General features: G+C 40.7%; 1 non-coding gene and 1 pseudogene across 1 annotated transcript; both read right to left on the bottom strand.

The window, feature by feature from the left end:
- Positions 1 to 15,515: 15,515 nt before the first annotated feature.
- On the bottom strand, positions 15,516 to 16,254 carry LOC136389293 (large ribosomal subunit protein uL22 pseudogene; annotated as a pseudogene).
- On the bottom strand, positions 16,203 to 16,268 carry LOC136389783 (small nucleolar RNA SNORD58). Its single transcript, XR_010748356.1, has one exon. It is a non-coding gene; the product is annotated as a small nucleolar RNA SNORD58 (small nucleolar RNA).
- Between the last annotated feature and the right edge of the window lie 365 nt (positions 16,269 to 16,633).

Here is a 16,633-nt window from a genome sequence, read left to right as displayed (position 1 = left end):
AGTTTGATGGTAAACTCGACCATGAGTCGAAAGCAATAAAGTCCTGGTCCAGGCAAGTCAATTGGTTTGTTTCCCATGGACGCAAAAGCAAACGAACTATTAATGGATCGAATGCTATCCATGTACTGTTTGCTATTTGGATGCTGATTAGTCAATAATTTTAAATTTTTTTTTTTTTTTTTTTACAGAGGCAGAGATAGACAGGGACAGACAGACAGGAACGGAGAAAGATGAGAGCATCAATCATCAGTTTCTTGTTGCACATTGCGACTTCTTAGTTGTTCATTGATTGCTTTCTCACATGTGCCTTGACCATGGGCCTTCAGCAGACCGAGTAACCCCCTGCTGGAGCCAGCGACCTTGGGTCCAAGCTGGTGAGCTCTTTGCTCAAGCCAGATGAGCCCACGCTCAAGCTGGCGACCTCGGGGTCTCGAACCTGGGTCCTTCCGCATCCCAGTCCGATGCTCTATCCACTGCGCCACCACCTGGTCAGGCAATTAGTCAATAATTTATTCAAGAGTGGTGGATAATTCTCAATTAGTGGAAGTACAATGTTTCCATACTTGCAACATTGAGAAAATTCTTTCTTGCTATGGTCAAATCGATTCGTTTCTAACTTGAAGTTTAAGGACTGACAGTGTTCACATTTAATATTCATGTCACCAGAGGAATGCTCAAAAATTAAAGTTTCTCCATTTGAAACTGTTTTAATCCTTTTTGCGTTTTGGTTAGCATTACTCTGTCGTTTTTTTTGCATTTCTCTCCTGCCTTTGTTCAAGGGACTCATTTTGTTGAGACAGGCTTTTTTGTCTTGCATCTGAGGCAAGCCTTGTTTCTCTATGCTCATCAGTCTCATTTTGCCGAGAGAGACACATTTGCTCTGTGACTGAAGCAAGCCTTGTCTTTCTCTGCTCAGTGGTTTCTTTTTGTTGAGAAAGCTGTTTTTGTGCAGCTTTAGTTCCTTTTCTCTCCTCTTCAGTGCTGTATTTTCTAGGAGGCATTCTTAAAAGAAATTACGTTAAGATGTAGCTTTTATGTAAAACAGATGATTGCCAATGCAAACAAATGTTCACCTTCCCCCTGACCCGCTCAATTTGCGTTCAGCTGTGGCAACTTCACCCCATTGGCTAGTACAGTTACGCAAGCAACCAATAAGCTATCAGCGACAAACAGACACTTAAGCCGCATATAATAAAGAATCTTCTTCTTTAATAAAACTCTTCAAGTTCATCTGTACTTGGTGTCTCTACATAAACCCGATGAAGTGAGGTACAGTGCCTTTCAGAATCTGGGGTATGGTGTTTTACAACAAGAGGAAGTATAAAATAGAAACTAGTTTCATATATTCAGATATCCACCTACAGACCAAAAGAAGTTTTATGCATTTGGAAAATATAGCGTAGGAATAGTATTAAAAGATTAGAACTTTGCTTAGAAAAAACTTAGAAAAAAAACAACAGGGTACCCAAAGCAATATACAAATTTAATGTAATTCCCATCAAAATTCCAATGGCATTTTTTAAAGAAATGGAACAAAAAGTCATCAGATTTATATGGAACTATAAAAAACCCCGAATAGCCAAAGCAATCCTAAAGAAAAAGAATGAAGCTGGGGGCATTACAATACCTGACTTCAAACTATATTATAGGGCCACGACAATCAAAACAGCATGGTATTGGCAGAAAAATAGACACTCAGACCAATGGAACAGAATAGAAAGCCCAGAAATAAAAACACATATATATGGTCAAATAATTTTTGATAAAGGGGCCAACAACACACAATGGAGAAAAGAAAGCCTCTTCAACAAATAGTGCTGGGAAAACTGGAAAACCACATGCAAAAGAATGAAACTGGACTACAGTTTGTCCCCTGTACTAATATTAATTCAAAATGCATAAAAGATCTAAATATAAGACCTGAAACAATAAAGTACATAGAAGAAGACATAGGTTCTAAACTCATGGACCTGGGTTTTAAAGAGCATTTTATGAATTTGACTCCAAAGGCAAGAGAAGTGAAGGCAAAAATTAATGAATGGGACCACATCAGACTAAGAAGTTTTTGCTCAGCAAGAGAAACTGATAACAAAATAAACAGACAGCCAACTAAATGGGAAATGATATTTTCAAACAACTGCTCAGATAAGGGCCTAATATCGAAAATATACAAAGAACTCATAAAAACAAAACAAAACAGGGCCAGGTAAAAAGATTTAGAAATTAACAAACCATGGGTGTTGTATGTCCTGTAGCCACGGCCACCATCACAGCTACCTGACCCATGTAGGTTCACATTAGAGTCAGACAGATGGTAATGAAACAACAGAGCCAAGAACTGGTGGGCCGTTATCTTTAATCCTAGCTTACACCCAGTGGGCAAGTAAAAACACACTCTGGGCTCCAAAACCCACTCATTTAGTGTTCACAAAGCTACTGACTTATCTGAGTTTCTTTCTTTTTTTTTTTTTTTGGTGGGCCATTAGGTTTAATCCTAGCTTGCACTCAGCGAGCAAAAAATACACACAGTGGGAAAACACTTCCCTTTCCATTTGGATCTCCCAACGCCACTGACTCATCTGAGTTTCCTAAAATCAAAGTTTCTACCTCACCAGCCTATTCACCTCTGTTCTCCATCTCCCTCTCTTTGCCAAAACTCTGCACAAACTGACTTCTCCTTCAGCATTCCGCCATTTTGGCTGCTTTTCCTTCCCTCCATGTGGCCTTTCTCTGCTCTCTTTTATAGTGTAGAAATCAAAACCTTTAATCCAATATACAAACAAGGAAGTCTCTGATACAAAGCCGCTCATCTGAGGCATAATGGGATTCCTCATGAGAGTGCATCACCCCACATCATGCAACAGTCAAGGGTGTGGGGAAAAGCTTAGTTTTAAAACTAAGCCTTAGGCTATAAGGATCCTGCCTTCTTACAGCTTGTCCCTCATACCCAATGCAAACTATAAGTGAGCAAACATATATATCATGTTTACAAACTTATTCAACCAACATTCCACCCCTTTTGCTCGCTTCACAATCTAAAGCACAGGTATTTCTGCACAAGGAAATTAGGCATATTACACAAATTACATAGTATGACAAATTATACAATTTCAACAATTACAAAGGTACATTTCACCAGTCTCTGAGCACTTTGCCAAAAGTGCAAAATGTCTTCTGACTTCTTTCTAGCCATGGGAAAAGCTCCCTGGGACAGGGGAAGGGCCTCCAGCAAAGCCGCCCCCAACCCCCATCAGGGTATTTCATATTGTCCAAAACCCATAAGTCCATCCAACAAAGGAACCAGTGCTCACTCTGGTCATAGTCCAGGAATCAGTCCACGCACCTGGGACCTCAGCCACCCCCCTCATTCCTGCCGTCCTGGCTGGTCTTACACTGTCCCAAGGAGGAGCACGTGGCAATGGCAGTCAGCATTTTCATCTCTGCTCTGGAGAGCATGATGGCATCTACCCCTATGTTCCAAAATCGCAGACCTACCAGGGGCGTAGTAGGTACTCCTTGCTGCTGGGCTTTCATCTTCTGGAGACTGCGGATTGCAACTCCAGTCTGATTCTCCTCATCCTCCAAAGAGGAACTGAAAACATCAGCTCCTGCTGCCGGGCTTAATCCCAGGGCCACTGTCGTCTTCTGCTCTGTAGGCCTTACAGCCCCACCTCCGGCCTCAGCCCTGGCCTCCCACACTGCTGGCTCTCCACAACGTCCAGAACAATTTACAACTCATGAACCTGTGATTCCTTCTCCATTTTCAAGCAAATCTCACGAACCTGGTCGGCCTCCTTCTCCAGTGCTTGCTCCAGCTCCAGGGTCGGCATCTCTTTCTCCCACATTTGCTCCAGCTCCTTCCACTGCTTGGTTTACAGGTCTCAGGCAGCCTCTTCTACAGAGCTCTTGGTTTCCTCACACATGGCTGTAAAAGTCAGCCAGCCTATGGCCCCCAAAAGGACAGCCATGGGGAACCATAATAGCAGCCAGTCCTCTACTACATGGCTCAAAGGTGGTGGTGGCTCCAAACCAATCTGTATCAAATCCTGCGACTATGCCAAATGTATGGCCAGTAGCCACAGCCACCATCACAGCTGCCTGGCCAGTGCAGGTTCACATTTGATTCGGCAGACGGTAATGAAACAACAAAGCCAAGAACTGGTGGGCCATTAGCTTTAATCCTAGCTTGCAACAGGCAGGCAAGAAATACACACAGTGGGAATACACTTCCCTTTCCATTCAGGGCTCCCAAAGCCACTGACTCATCTGAGTTTCCTAAAATCAAAGTTTCTACCTCACCAGCCTTATTCACCTCTGTTCCCCATCTCCTTCTCTCTGCTAAAACTCTGCACAAACTGACTTCTCCTTCAGCATTCCACCATTTTGGCTGCTTCTCCTTCCCTTATCTGAAAATCAAAGTTCCTACCTCACCAGCCTCATTCTTTTTTTGTTCCCCATCTCCTTCTCCTTGTACAAACTCTGCACAAACTGGCTTCTCTTTCAGCACTCCACTATCTTGGCTACCTCTCCTCTCTTCCACGTGGCCTTTCTCTTCTCTTCTCTCTAATGCTAATCTCAGGAACTGAGAGCAAGCAAGCTCCTGGTCTGCCCCACTTTATAGTGTAGAAACCAAAACCTTTAATCCAATATACAAACAAGGAATTCTCTGATACAAAGCACTTATCTGAGGCATAATGGGATTCCTCATGAGAGAACACCACCCCACATCAAAAAGGGTGGGAAAGGCTTAGTCCCAAAACCAAGCCCCAGGCTACAAGGATCCTGCCTGCCCACAGCCCGCCCCTAACATACATTAATATAATCATGTCCATCCCAAGCAAGAAGGGCAACCAATACCATCACCTGGGTGACAGGCTTCCATGTGGGCAATGCCATCTTTAACAAAGTGAGCATAATATATTTTATCTGCCCAACAATCCACCCCTATGCTCACTTTACTACCCACAATCTATACCACCGGCATCCTGTGCAAGGAAATTAGGCACATTACACAAATTACAAATACATGACAAATCATACAATTTCAACAATTACAAAGTGCTGCGGACCAGCGTGGCTCCTAATAACAGTGCGGAATTAAGGAAACAGCCTTATTAAGAAAAAAGATGCGATCGGGAGGCTGCTTCAAATGCTGATGGCAATATCCGGGTGCCCCAAAGCCCCAGTTTGCTTTATTATATAGCCATATGCAAATCAAGGAAGTCCTTGTTACAAAGTTACACATCTGAGGCTAAAGCAGGAACTCTCCCAAGGCAAAAACAGGAATCCTCCTACCATGCATAAATAAAATTAACCAACATCTGAACAAACAAAAAGTAAGAGGAAGGGCATGTAAATTGCTTCCAGAAACTTAAGGAAGCAAGTGAAGTGGGTGCAAATACTCAGCATCATAACCAATATGAAGGTGGTGGGGGGAGAGCTTAGCCTTTTGCTAAGCCTTGAATCTACAAAGGCTTTTTGCCATTTACGGTCCACAACATATCCCCCTTTTCTTTTTTATTTTTAATTTGTGTGCTGAGATTTGCACTCATCTGATTTCCTAGTTTCCCAGATTCTAATTTAGAGGCAGACTGAAAAAATATAGGACAAACACAAAATTAGTATAGGCAATGCTAACAGATACCCAAACAAGTATTCCACTACATTACAGAGATTAAAGCCTTTAAGAAAATTCTTCACCAATATACAAGAATTTATAAGAGTTTTTGCTGTTTTGAATGTCCTTAACATGTTCACCAAGTCCATGCTGACACATCATCATTCCACTGCAAATGCAACCCAACCGCAGTTCAGTCCATTAAAAGCTGTCACAGGAGCAGGAGTCCAGGAAAAGTCTGTATGGCACTGGAATTGTTTGTCATATTTCTATACTTTGCAGCTCACATCCAAGTCCCAATGACTGTTGCTTCTAGCTGGTAAGGATTCAGGTAAATTGAAAAAGCCATCTGCAGCCTGTGTGGAGATAGAGCTTCTGTTCTCCTCAGCCTGGAGAGATAAGACCAGGGTGCTTTTCCCTGGAGCTCTGAAACTGTGGTGTGGTGAAGAGAACCTTGGAGTGAGCTTGAATATGTCCTATAAAACATGGAGCTCTATGTTGATGTACGAGTCTTTGAAGGAGAAATTGCTGCTATAGTTCCTCATAAGTAGTTGTCCCTAAGACAGCAGTCTCTATAGTGGAAACAACCATAAGTAAATATCATATTTGCCGTCTGTATACAGACTAAAGGAGGAACATGGCAAATGCTGAAAAGCCATGATAATGGCATGTAATTCTACTCTTTGAGCTGTTTTCAAGGCGAATTATTTTAGTATAAACTTGCCCATTAATTATTAAGCCTGCTATTCCTGAGCTGGACCCATCAATGAAGACTGTAGGTGCTTCAGGAATGTGCTCACTAACAATTGTTTTAGGAAATAAAAATGTAGTAATTAATGAAAATTGAACTATTTTATCAGCTGGGTAGTGAGAATCAATTTGGCCTGTAAAATTTGCAAAAGCAATTTGCTATTTAGTGGAAGTTTCCCAGAGCCATTGTTGTTGATCCTTTGAAAAAAGGAACAACAATAATCTGAGGCTCAAAACCTATAAGCTGTAAGAGTCTCCTATGCCCTTTGATAATCAAGGAGTCGACAGGATCAAAATATGGAGATAAAACTTTCTTAGGAGTAACAACAGCCAAATGCATCTATTCAATAGGACCTGAAGCTTGGCACAACAGTCCTGTTGGAGTGTAACTCAAGGGACAAATTAGTAAGGCAATTAATTAATTCTTCAGAATTTATTTGTTTTAGTTGTGCTTGTTGCAAGGTTTTTTCTTTTTTTTAAATTTTTTATTTTATTTATTCATTTTTTTTTTATAGAGGAGAGAGAGAGACAGAGAGGGAGAGAGAGGAGAGAGAGACAGAGAGAGAGAAGGGGGAGGAGCTGGAAGCATCAACTCCCATATGTGCCTTGACCAGGCAAACCCAGGGTTTCGAACGGGCAACCTCAGCATTTCCAGGTCGACGCTTTATCCACTGTGCCACCACAGGTCAGGCACAGGTTTTTTCTACAAGCTTTAAAGTTTGTTGTCCTGCAGCTCTAAGTAGCCAAGGAGAAGCTGGTTCAGCCAAACCTCTAAGAATATCAAAAAGTGGCTTCAGTTCCCCAGTAGTTAATTTCAAAGAAGGTCTAAGCCAATTAATATCTCCTAATAATTACTGAAAGTTGTTTAAAGTTTGCAAAATGATCTGTACTGATTTCTAATTTTTGTAGATGAATTTGTTGTCCCTCAATAATTTGTCCTAAATAAGAGAAAGGTAAAGATTGCTGTACCTTTTCAGGAGCTATATAAAGTCCTGATTTTTTCAAAGAATATTCTAGTTGTTGCAAAATGGTCAACACAGTGTCTTTATCCGGATGAGCAATAAGAATATCATCCATATAATGAATTATGTATGCCTTAGGGTTCATCCTTCATACTGGAGAGATAGCTTGAGCAACATATTTTTGGCACAAGGTAGGACTATTAGCCATACCTTGAGGCAGAACTCTCCACTGGTATTGTCCATTGGAGCCTGGAAATTAAGTGAAGGAACACTGAATGCAAAACACTTGCAATCATGAGGGCTTAGAGGAAGAGTAAAAAAGCAATTTTTCAAGTTAATAATTACAAGGTGAAGATTCCATGGAGAAGAAGGGAGTTCTAGCTGGACAGGACCCATAATTTCCATAGTCTTATTTATTGCTCTCAAATCTTGTAATAGTCTCCAGTTTCCTGATTTTTTTTTTTTTTTGTATTTTTCTGAAGTTGGAAACGGGGAGGCAGTCAGACAGACTCCCGCATGTGCCTGACCAGGATCCACCTGGCATGCCCACCAGGGGGTGATGATCTGCCCATCTGGGGTGTTGCTCTGTTGTGACCAGAGCCATTCTAGCACCTGAGGTGAGGCCATGGAGCCATCCTCAGCACCCAGGCCAACTTTTGCCCTAATGGAGCCTCAGCTGTGGGAGGGGAAGAGAGAGACAGAGAGGAAGGAGAGGGTGAAGGGTGGAGAAGCAGATGGGTGCTTCTCCTGTGTGCCCTAGCCAGGAATCAAACCTGGGACTCCTGCATGCCAGGCCAACGCTCTACCACTGAGCCAATCGGCCAGGGCCCTGACTTCTTTTTAATGACAAATATAGGCGTATTCCATGGACTATTAGATGGTTCAATGTGCCCAAGCTGTGACTGCTCTTGTACCAATCGAGCTGGCTTAAGTTTCTCCTGAGAAAGGGGCTATTGGTCTTCCCATACAGAATTATCTGATTTCCAAGTACTTGGGTCTGCACAATGCATTATTGGGGTAGCAGGAGCTACCAAGGCCCTCTATGCTAAAATTTGATAGTCTAATCTATGCCTTCTGGTATTGGGTGCCACTTCTATGGGGGTGAGAATTCCCTGCTGTTCTTTCCTTAGTCCCTTAGTGGGCAAAAATTCCTGATTAAGCACTTGAGTATTGACTAAACTTTTAGGACTGACAAGCAACGCTCCCATATTTTTCAAAACATCTCTACCCCACAAATTCACTGGCAATCCATGGAGCATATAAGGCTGAAAAAGTCCAGAATGACTTTATCTTCCCATTGTAAAAAACTAGAACTTTGTTGAGGGGATATACTCTGCCCTATACCCTGTAATTCTGTGGCTGCTGCATAAGTGTGCCAGGAAGGAGGCCAGTGTAGCTTAGCAATAACAGATACATCAGCTCCAGTATCTAGAAGTTCTTTAAATTTATGCCCTTGTATTGTTCGTTCCATTTCAGGGCCTTCCTGACCTATTTTTTGAATCCAATAGGCAGCATCAGTGGAGCCAAATCTTTGATTTTCTCAGGGTCCCTTTATCAGGGTTTGGCCTTGTCTTAAAAGAGGTAAAAGGATTAATTGAGCAACTTTCATGTCAGGGGAGATAGTGACTATGTTCCTCAGAGTGTGAGCCATTACTTTAATTTCCACTGTATAATCCAAGTCTATTACTCCAGGAAGAACAAAAAATTCTCTCATAGTTAAACTACTGCCTAATAAGAGTCCTACTGTGTTACTGGGAAGTGGCCCAAAAATTCCAGTGGGTATAGCTTGAGGTCCCATCTCTGGAGTTAATATAAATTGTGATGTGGGACTGAGGTCCAGCCCTGCACTGCCTGTTGTTGCCTGGGATAGTTGGGCAATGTTTGGCCTTTTGGAATCAGAGTTTGCTGAGGAAACACTGACATCGCCCCTATTATTTGATGGGGCCAGGAGGCGGCCCCATTGTTTGTTTCCCTGCCCTGTGGTAGTATATTTAGTCCTACACTTATTCCCCCAATGATTCCCTTTCCTACAAAATGGGCAGAGGTCCGGAGCCTTAAGGGCTGGCTGTCCTTGAGGGAGAATCTGAGACCAATATCTAGGGGGAGCAGGGAAGTTTCTAGCAAAATGCCCTGAACCCCTGATTGGAAACAGTATCCATGGGCTGAAGTACTTCCCTGACCTTCCTTCTTTTGTTTGTTCTGCCCTTTATCAAAGTATCATCCTGGAAATCTTGCCTTAACATCTGTGGCAAAAGCAAGACCTTGCATGTGTGAAGGCCCAACATCAGTGCATATTCTGATATAGTCCTCTATATTTCCCTTCTTGCGGTGAGACCAAAGTGCAGCCTGACATGCAGAATTAGCATTTTCATAGGCTAATTGTTTTATTAAAATCTGTCCTTCAATTTTATCCTCTACTATTCTTTTGACTGCTTGAATTAGCTATGAGACAAATTCTTGAAATAACTTATTAGGGCCCTGCTTAATTTTGCTCAATTCTTTTGTTTTGCCTAACTGAGTATAACCTTACACATAAACAAGACAATTTATGCACAAAAAATACAAGTATAACATATAAGTTTGATTAATCCTAATACTTAAATTGCTATTTGGCTCCTAACTCTGAACACACCTCACAATGCACTAACCAAATCAGTAAGTCTTAAGGATCTACATTCTATTCTATTTAAAATTTTTTAAAATTATTTATTTATTTACTTTTTTTTAGATTTTTTTTATTCATTTTTATTAGAGAGAGAGGGGAGAGAGAGAGAGAGGGAGAGATAGAGAGAGAACAGGGGGAGGAACAGGAAGCATCAACTCCCATATGTGCCTTGACCAGGCAAGCCCAGGGTTTTGAACCAGCGACCTCAACATTCCAGGTCGACGCTTTATCCACTGTGCCACCACAGGTCAGGCCCTATTTAAATTTAAATAAGCGCTCCTTACAAGTTCTAAAATCATTTTATTTTTTCTAAATATTAGAGCCAGCATTTCCAATTTTTGCATGCAAAAAAAAGAGAGAACTTAATTCAGGCCTTAAAAACAGACACATTTTAGACAACATGAAACAAAGACTAAATAGAAACAAGAATTAGATGAACCAGACAAACCAGAGAGAAACCTGGGATTTCAGAGCACAACCAGATTAAAAAGATGCCTGCCTGATATTAGGGCATTTTCTGACAGAAGGACTGAAGGATGGGACTAAACAAAATCTCCCTGAGAAAATTTGTTCTCGGCAGCTGCTGGGATATTTTCCATAGTCAAATCCAACACAGGTCCCCTGCCTCAATTACCAGGCAAAGAATAAGAAAGAAACAAAATGATAGTTCAGAAGATTGTAGTTAAGGCCCTGGCCGGTTGGCTCAGCGGTAGAGCATTGGCCTGGCGTGCGGGGGACCCGGGTTCGATTCCCGGCCAGGGCACACAGGAGAAGTGCCCATTTGCTTCTCCACCCCCCCCCCCTTCCTCTCTGTCTCTCTCTTCCCCTCCCGCAGCAAGGCTCCATTGGAGCAAAGATGGCCCGGGCGCTGGGGATGGCTCCTTGGCCTCTGCCCCAGGCGCTAGAGTGGCTCTGGTCCCAAAAGAGTGACGCCCGGGAGGGGCAGAGCATTGCCCCTGGTGGGCGTGCCGGGCGGATCCCGGTCAGGCGCATGCGGGAGTCTGTCTGACTGTCTCTCCCCGTTTCCAGCTTCAGAAAAATACACACACAAAAAAAAGATTGCAGTTAAACATTAAAGAAAATCAGACTATGACAGGAAAAGCTGTAACTTTCCTAATACCTGAGTCTCCTATCCATTCTCAAATTCTATTGTTGCTGTAACTGGCAGCTCAGGTTGACTATGCTGAGATTTTTCTCCTACCTCAACGGCTCCTTCATGAAAGTCCAACTTCCACAGCAAATAATCACCCCCAGATAAACAAGCACGAGCAATTCCTTTCAGTCATTTGAGGGAAGAGCCTTTGCACTAATAGTATCTGATAAACCAAGTGAAAAAGGGCAGTAGGCCTATACTGAACAGAAGCAAGTTTAAGCTCTTTTAGAGTTCTAAAAGGTACAGGTTCATATTCTCGCACTAGTCTCCCTGTATTGTTCTGTCTTTCTACAACAGGAAAATGGGTAAAGCCATTTATTGTTTTCTGTATGTTTCGAGCCTGGTCTATAGATTGTTGAAGAGGGGATTTCCCAGATTTCCCAGCGATAGACTCCAGAATCAGCCCAATAAGGGAATGAAGGAGCAGAGGGTTGAACATAGGAAGGAGCCAAGGGCAGCGGAGGCCTCGCGGCTAAGGCAGCCAGCCATAGCCGTGGATTATTTTTTGTAATTTCTTAGTTGTTTAATTACTTTAATATCTCACATCTGGTATGGTTTGCATTCTTCAATTATACAAAATACACACATACATATACATATATATACACATACATACATACATACATGTATAAAATCAAAGCTCACATGAGCTTTGCTGCTAGTTGATATGTTTTGGTTTTTTTTTCAGTTAAACATTCTTTTTTTAAAATTAATTTTAATGGGGTGACATTGATAAATCAGGGTACATATGTTCAGAGAAAACATCTCTAGGTTATTTTGACATTTGATTATGCTGCATTCCCATCAACCAAAATCCAATTGTCTTCTGTCACCTTCTAACTGGTTTTCTATGTGCCCCTCCCCTCCCCCAATGCCCTCCCTATCCTCCCCCCCACCCCATAACCCCCACACTCTTGTCCATGTCTCTGAGTCTCATTTTTGTGTCCCACCTATGTATGGAATCATATAGTTCTTAGTTTTTTCTGATTTACTTATTTTGCTCAGTGTAATGTTATCAAGGTCCATCCATGTTGTTATAAATAATCCGATGTCATCATTTCTTATGGCTGAGTAGTATTCCATAGTACATATGTACCAAACCTTTTTAATCCACTCATCCACTGATGAACACTTAGGCTGTTTCCAGATCTTTGCTATTGTGAACAATGCTGCCACAAACATGGGGGTGCATTTCTTCTTTTGCAACAGTGCTATGGTGTTCTTGGGGTATATTCCTAAAAGTGGGATAGCTGGGTCAAAAAGCAGTTCGATTTTCAGTTTTTTGAGGAATCTCCATACTGTTTTCCACAGTGACTGCACCAGTCTGCATTCCCACCAGCAGTGCAGGAGGGTTCCCTTTTCTCCACATCCTCGCCAGCACTTATTCTGTGTTGTTTTGTTGATGAGCGCCATTCTGACTGGTGTGAGGTGATATCTCATTGTGGTTTTAATTTGCATTTCTCTAATGGTTAGTGATGTTGAGCATTTTTTCATATGCCTATTGGCCATCTGTATGTCCTCTTTGGAGAAGTGTCTATTCATTTCTTTCGCCCATTTTTTGATTGGATTGTTTGTCTTCCTGATATTGAGTTTTACAAGTTTGTTATAAATCTTGGTTATTAACCCCTTATCAGACGTATTGTCAAATAGGTTCTCCCATCATGTAGTTTGTCTTTTTATTCTGTTCTTATTGTCTTTAGCTGTGCAAAAGCTTTTTAGTTTGATAAAGTCCCATTTGTTTATCCTGTCTTTTATTTCACTTGCCCGTAGAGATAAGTCGGCAAATATATTGCTGTGAGAGATGTCAGAAAGCTTATTGCCTACATTTTCTTCTAAAATGCTTATGGTTTTATGGCTTACATTTAAGTTTTTTTTTTATTGATTTTGAGTTTATTTTTGTGAATGGTGTAAGTTGGTGATCTAGTTTCATTTTTTTGCAAGTAACTGTCCAATTTTCCCAACACCATTTGTTGAAGAGGCTCTCTTTACTCCATTTTATGCTCTTACCTCCTTTGTCAAATATCAATTGTCCATAAAGGCGTGGGTTTATTTCTGAGTTCTCTGTTCTATTCCATTGATCTATATGCCTGTACTTAGGCCAGTACCAAGCTGTTTTGAGTACAACAGCCTTGTAGTATAACTTGATATCTGGAAGTGTGATACCTCCCACTTTAGTCTTCCTTTTCATGATTGCTGAGGCTATTCATGTTCTTTATTGGTTCCATATAAATTTTTGAAATATGTGTTTTATGTCTTTGAAGTAAGTCATTGGTATTTTAATTGGTGTGACATTGAATTTATAAATTGCTTTGGGTAATATAGACATTTTAATAATGTTTATTCTTCCTAACCATGAGCACGGTATATGCTTCCACTTGTTTGTATCTTCCCTGAAATCTTTTATCAATGTTTTATAATTTTCTGAGTACAAGTCTTTAATCTCCCTGGTTAAATTTATTCCTAGGTACTTTATTTTTTTAGTTGCAATGGTGAAGGGGATTACTTCCTTAATTTCTCTTTCTGACCATTCATTGTTAGTGTATAAAAATGCCTCTGATTTCTGAGTATTAATTTTATATCCTGCCACCTTGCTGAATTTATTTATCAGGTCCAGTAGTTTTTTAACTGAGACTTTAGGGTTTTCTTTATTTTTTAATTTTTAAATTTTTTTATTATTATTTTTATTTATTTATTTATTTATTTTTTTAACAGAGGCAGAGATAGACAGGGACAGACAGACAGGAACGGAGAGAGATGAGAAGCATCAATCATCAGTTTCTTGTTGCGCATTGCGACTTCTTAGTTGTTCATTGATTGCTTTCTCACATGTGCCTTGACCGCGGGCCTTCAGCAGACCGAGTAACTCCCTGCTGGAGCCAGCGACCTTGGGTCCAAGCTGGTGAGCTCCTTGCTCAAGCCAGATGAGCCCACGCTCAAGCTGGCGACCTCGGGGTCTCGAACCTGGGTCCTTCCGCATCCCAGTCCGACGCTCTATCCACTGCGCCACCACCTGGTCAGGCTTAGGGTTTTCTATATACAATATAATATCATCTGCAAATAATGATAGTTTTACTTCTTCTTTTCCAATTTGGATGCCTTTTATTTCTTCTTCTTGTCTGATTGCTGTGGCTAGGACTTCCAGGACTATGTTGAATAAGAGTGGTGAAAGGGGGCACCCCTGCCTTGCTCCTGATCTTAAGGGGATTGCTTTTAATTTTTGCCCATTGAGTATGATGTTGGCTGTGGGTTTGTCATAGATGGCCTTTATCATGTTGAGGTATGTTCCCTGTATTCCCACTTTGCTGAGAGTTTTGATCATGAATGGGTGCTGGAGTTTATCAAATGCTTTTTCTGCATCTATTGAAATTATCATATGGTTTTTCTCCTTCCTTTTGTTTATGTGATGAATCACATTGATTGATTTGTGAATATTATACCAGCCTTGCCTCCCAATGATAAATCCCACTTGATTATGGTGTATGATTTTTTTCATATATTGCTGGATCTGATTTGCTAATATTTTGTTGAGGATTTTAGCATCTAAATTCATCAGGGATATTGGCCTATAATTTTCTTTCTTTGTGTTGTCTTTGCCTGGTTTTGGAATCAGAATTATGCTCACCTCATACAAGGAGCTTGGAAGACTTCCGTCCTCTTGAATTTTTTGAAATAGCTTGAGAAGGATAGGAGTTAGTTCTTTGAATATTTGGTAGAATTCACTTGTGAAGCCATGAAGCCCAGGACTTTTCTTTGTTGGGAGTTTTTTGATAACTGTTTCAATCTCATTTGGTGTAATCAGTCTGTTTAGGTTTTCTGATTCTTCCAGATTAATTTTTTAAAGATTATATGTTTTAAGGAATTTGTCCATTTCATCTAGGTTGTCTAGTTTTTTGGCATACAGTTCTTCATAGTATTTTCTTACAATATTTTGTATTTTGTTGGGTCAGTTGTTATGTCTCCACTCTCATTTCTAATTTTATTTATTTGAGTCCTCTTTCTTTTTTTCTTGGTGAGTCTGGTTAAAGGTTCATCAATCTTGTTTACCTTTTTAAAGAACCAGCTCCTTGTTTCATTGATCCTCTGTATTGTTTCTTTAGCCTCTATGTCATCTATTTCTGTTCTGATCTTTATTATTTTCTTCCTTCTACTACCTCTGGGCTTTACTTGCTGTTCTCTTTTTAGTTCTTTTAGATGCAGGGTCAAGTTTTTTATTTGAGTTTTTTTTTAGGTTTTTAAGGTATGCTTGTAATGCTATTAACTTCCCTCTCAGGACTGCTTTTGCTGTGTCCTATAAATTTTGTGTTGATGTATGCTCATTATTGTTCGATTCTAGAAATTTATTTATTTATTTATTTTTATTTTTTATCCTTGGCTTTTAGTTTTATTACTATTTATGTTAAATTTACTCCCGGGCCATAAGTTTTTGTTTCTTTAGTTTCTTCTGGGATATCTTTTTCTTCTGTGCAACTTCCTCTTCTGGTTTAGGAACAATCTGCTCCTTTTCAGTAAGGATCATCTCAATGTGGCAGGGAGAGCTCATGTAAGGGTTAATCCACCCATGAGCTCTGTAAGTTCTCCTTCGCATTTTGGGGGCCTTGTTCACCTGGATGTGCTCAATGATCAGAGAATCTACGTCTAATCCCTTAAATTCAGCATTACTTTCTGCATTTTTAAGCATGTGGAGCAAAAATTCAGCACTCTTTTTAGGCCAGCGACCCTGTGTCCAGCCCCACTGTTTGGCCTGGGCACACCTACCAACTCCACCATTGTATTGACGGAATGGCACACACTGCTTCTGTAAAGTGACATCCTTCAGGTACTTGGTGGCTTTTCGAATATGTATACCCTTGATGGCCTGGGCAGTTTCACGTGTGTTCTTAAAGTGAACTCGAAGGTTTGAGCCTCTTGACTTGCATGATTTTGTGGGGTTTTCTGGGTCAAGTGAGTAGCGAACCATTTTGAGAGGTCACCTGGAAGGGAACACGGAATAATTCTGTCAGTATGTATTTACACGGTAACTCAAAAGTCTTAAATCTGTATTACATGCTACCAGCAGCTGCTCAGACAGGAGTTGTTTTCACAATTGATCCAAAGGTATCCTAAGAAATGCCATCACCGCAGTCGATTCTAGAAATTTTTTATTTATTTTTTGATCTCATTGTTAACCCACTTGTTATTTAATAACATGCTATTTAGTTTCCAAGTGTTTGAGTATTTTTCAGTTTTGGTTGATTTTTAGTTTCATGCCTTGTGATCAGAGAAAGTGCTTGATATGATTTCAATCTTTTTAAATTTGTTCAGGCCACTTTTGTGCCCTAACATGTGGTCTATACTAGAGAATGTACCATGAGCACTTGAAAATAATGTATATTGTGCTACTTTACGGTGAAAGGTTCTGAAGATCCCTATTAAATCGAGTTGACCTAGTGTGTCCTTTAAGTCTGCTGTTTCTTTGTTAATTTTGTTTCTTGAGGATCTATCTAGTG

Source organism: Saccopteryx leptura, chromosome 1, assembly GCF_036850995.1.
Source record: "Saccopteryx leptura isolate mSacLep1 chromosome 1, mSacLep1_pri_phased_curated, whole genome shotgun sequence".
Taxonomy (NCBI): domain Eukaryota; kingdom Metazoa; phylum Chordata; class Mammalia; order Chiroptera; family Emballonuridae; genus Saccopteryx; species Saccopteryx leptura.
The sequence above is the reverse complement of the archived record's forward strand: the minus strand, read 5'-3'. Positions and strand labels throughout refer to the sequence as shown.